The sequence below is a fragment of the Chaetodon auriga genome, unplaced genomic scaffold, assembly GCF_051107435.1.
Source record: "Chaetodon auriga isolate fChaAug3 unplaced genomic scaffold, fChaAug3.hap1 Scaffold_165, whole genome shotgun sequence".
NCBI lineage: Eukaryota > Metazoa > Chordata > Actinopteri > Chaetodontiformes > Chaetodontidae > Chaetodon > Chaetodon auriga.
Window position 1 is genome coordinate 114,232 of NW_027481947.1, and position 3,939 is coordinate 118,170.

The window sequence follows — 3,939 nt, forward strand, 5'->3', positions numbered from 1 at the left end:
CACTTTAGAAACATCAATTCTTGCATGTTTTTGAAGGACAGCATGGTTTCTTTTGAATTCGTGTTGAGTTAGTGTGAAAAGTGCAGTATATGTTCATTTTGTGCTTTTCTCGCTCAAATAGCGTTATTCTGACTTGAAAATGACGGAATATGAGTATTTTAGATTCATTTGTATTTATTTGTCAAACTGTCAGAGAATGACATTTCCACTTTAGAAACATCAATTCTTGCATGTTTTTGAAGGACAGCATGGTTTCTTTTGAATTCGTGTTGAGTTAGTGTGAAAAGTGCAGTATATGTTCATTTTGTGCTTTTCTCGCTCAAATAGCGTTATTCTGACTTGAAAATCACGGAATATGAGTATTTTAGATTCATTTGTATTTATTTGTCAAACTGTCATAGAATGACATTTCCACTTTAGAAACATCAATTCTTGCATGTTTTTGAAGGACAGCATGGTTTCTTTTGAATTCGTGTTGAGTTAGTGTGAAAAGTGCAGTATATGTTCATTTTGTGCTTTTCTCGCTCAAATAGCGTTATTTTGAGCGGAAAATGACAGTATGTGCTTATTTCAGATTCATGTGTTTTTATGTATCAAACTGTGTGAGAATGACAATTCCACTGTAGAAACATCAAGTCTTGCATGTTTTTGAAGGACAGCATGGTTTATTTTGAATTCGTGTTGAGTTAGTGTGAAAAGTGCAGTATATGTTCATTTTGTGCTTTTCTCGCTCAAATAGCGTTATTTTGAGCGGAAAATGACAGTATGTGCTTATTTTAGATTCATGTGTTTTTATGAATCAAACTGTGTGAGAATGACAATTCCACTGTAAAAACATCAAGTCTTGCATGTTTTTGAAGGACAGCATGGTTTATTTTGAATTCCTGTTGAGTTAGTGTGAAAAGTGCAGTATATGTTCATTTTGTGCTTTTCTCGCTCAAATAGCGTTATTCTGACTTGAAAATGACGGAATATGAGTATTTTAGATTCATTTGTATTTATTTGTCAAACTGTCATAGAATGACATTTCCACTTTAGAAACATCAATTCTTGCATGTTTTTGAAGGACAGCATGGTTTCTTTTGAATTCGTGTTGAGTTAGTGTGAAAAGTGCAGTATATGTTCATTTTGTGCTTTTCTCGCTCAAATAGCGTTATTCTGACTTGAAAATGACGGAATATGAGTATTTTAGATTCATTTGTATTTATTTGTCAAACTGTCATAGAATGACATTTCCACTTTAGAAACATCAATTCTTGCATGTTTTTGAAGGACAGCATGGTTTCTTTTGAATTCGTGTTGAGTTAGTGTGAAAAGTGCAGTATATGTTCATTTTGTGCTTTTCTCGCTCAAATAGCGTTATTTTGAGCGGAAAATGACAGTATGTGCTTATTTCAGATTCATGTGTTTTTATGTATCAAACTGTGTGAGAATGACAATTCCGCTGTAGAAACATCAAGTCTTGCATGTTTTTGAAGGACAGCATGGTTTCTTTTGAATTCGTGTTGAGTTAGTGTGAAAAGTGCAGTATATGTTCATTTTGTTCTTTTCTCGCTCAAATAGCGTTATTTTGACCTGAAAATGACGGAATATGAGTATTTTAGATTCATTTGTATTTATTTGTCAAACTGTCATAGAATGACATTTCCACTTTAGAAACATCAATTCTTGCATGTTTTTGAAGGCCAGCATGGTTTCTTTTGAATTCGTGTTGAGTTAGTGTGAAAAGTGCAGTATATGTTCATTTTGTGCTTTTCTCGCTCAAATAGCGTTATTTTGACCTGAAAATGACGGAATATGAGTATTTTAGATTCATTTGTATTTATTTGTCAAACTGTCATAGAATGACATTTCCACTTTAGAAACATCAATTCTTGCATGTTTTTGAAGGCCAGCATGGTTTCTTTTGAATTCGTGTTGAGTTAGTGTGAAAAGTGCAGTATATGTTCATTTTGTGCTTTTCTCGCTCAAATAGCGTTATTTTGACTTGAAAATGACGGAATATGAGTATTTTAGATTCATTTGTATTAATTTGTCAAACTGTCATAGAATGACATTTCCACTTTAGAAACATCAATTCTTGCATGTTTTTGAAGGACAGCATGGTTTCTTTTGAATTCGTGTTGAGTTAGTGTGAAAAGTGCAGTATATGTTCATTTTGTGCTTTTCTCGCTCAAATAGCGTTATTTTGAGCGGAAAATGACAGTATGTGCTTATTTCAGATTCATGTGTTTTTATGTATCAAACTGTGTGAGAATGACAATTCCACTGTAGAAACATCAAGTCTTGCATGTTTTTGAAGGACAGCATGGTTTATTTTGAATTCCTGTTGAGTTAGTGTGAAAAGTGCAGTATATGTTCATTTTGTGCTTTTCTCGCTCAAATAGCGTTATTCTGACTTGAAAATGACGGAATATGAGTATTTTAGATTCATTTGTATTTATTTGTCAAACTGTCAGAGAATGACATTTCCACTTTAGAAACATCAATTCTTGCATGTTTTTGAAGGACAGCATGGTTTCTTTTGAATTCGTGTTGAGTTAGTGTGAAAAGTGCAGTATATGTTCATTTTGTGCTTTTCTCGCTCAAATAGCGTTATTCTGACTTGAAAATGACGGAATATGAGTATTTTAGATTCATTTGTATTTATTTGTCAAACTGTCAGAGAATGACATTTCCACTTTAGAAACATCAATTCTTGCATGTTTTTGAAGGACAGCATGGTTTCTTTTGAATTCGTGTTGAGTTAGTGTGAAAAGTGCAGTATATGTTCATTTTGTGCTTTTCTCGCTCAAATAGCGTTATTCTGACTTGAAAATCACGGAATATGAGTATTTTAGATTCATTTGTATTTATTTGTCAAACTGTCATAGAATGACATTTCCACTTTAGAAACATCAATTCTTGCATGTTTTTGAAGGACAGCATGGTTTCTTTTGAATTCGTGTTGAGTTAGTGTGAAAAGTGCAGTATATGTTCATTTTGTGCTTTTCTCGCTCAAATAGCGTTATTTTGAGCGGAAAATGACAGTATGTGCTTATTTCAGATTCATGTGTTTTTATGTATCAAACTGTGTGAGAATGACAATTCCACTGTAGAAACATCAAGTCTTGCATGTTTTTGAAGGACAGCATGGTTTATTTTGAATTCGTGTTGAGTTAGTGTGAAAAGTGCAGTATATGTTCATTTTGTGCTTTTCTCGCTCAAATAGCGTTATTTTGAGCGGAAAATGACAGTATGTGCTTATTTTAGATTCATGTGTTTTTATGAATCAAACTGTGTGAGAATGACAATTCCACTGTAAAAACATCAAGTCTTGCATGTTTTTGAAGGACAGCATGGTTTATTTTGAATTCCTGTTGAGTTAGTGTGAAAAGTGCAGTATATGTTCATTTTGTGCTTTTCTCGCTCAAATAGCGTTATTCTGACTTGAAAATGACGGAATATGAGTATTTTAGATTCATTTGTATTTATTTGTCAAACTGTCATAGAATGACATTTCCACTTTAGAAACATCAATTCTTGCATGTTTTTGAAGGACAGCATGGTTTCTTTTGAATTCGTGTTGAGTTAGTGTGAAAAGTGCAGTATATGTTCATTTTGTTCTTTTCTCGCTCAAATAGCGTTATTTTGACCTGAAAATGACGGAATATGAGTATTTTAGATTCATTTGTATTTATTTGTCAAACTGTCATAGAATGACATTTCCACTTTAGAAACATCAATTCTTGCATGTTTTTGAAGGCCAGCATGGTTTCTTTTGAATTCGTGTTGAGTTAGTGTGAAAAGTGCAGTATATGTTCATTTTGTGCTTTTCTCGCTCAAATAGCGTTATTTTGACCTGAAAATGACGGAATATGAGTATTTTAGATTCATTTGTATTTATTTGTCAAACTGTCATAGAATGACATTTCCACTTTAGAAACATCAATTCTTGCA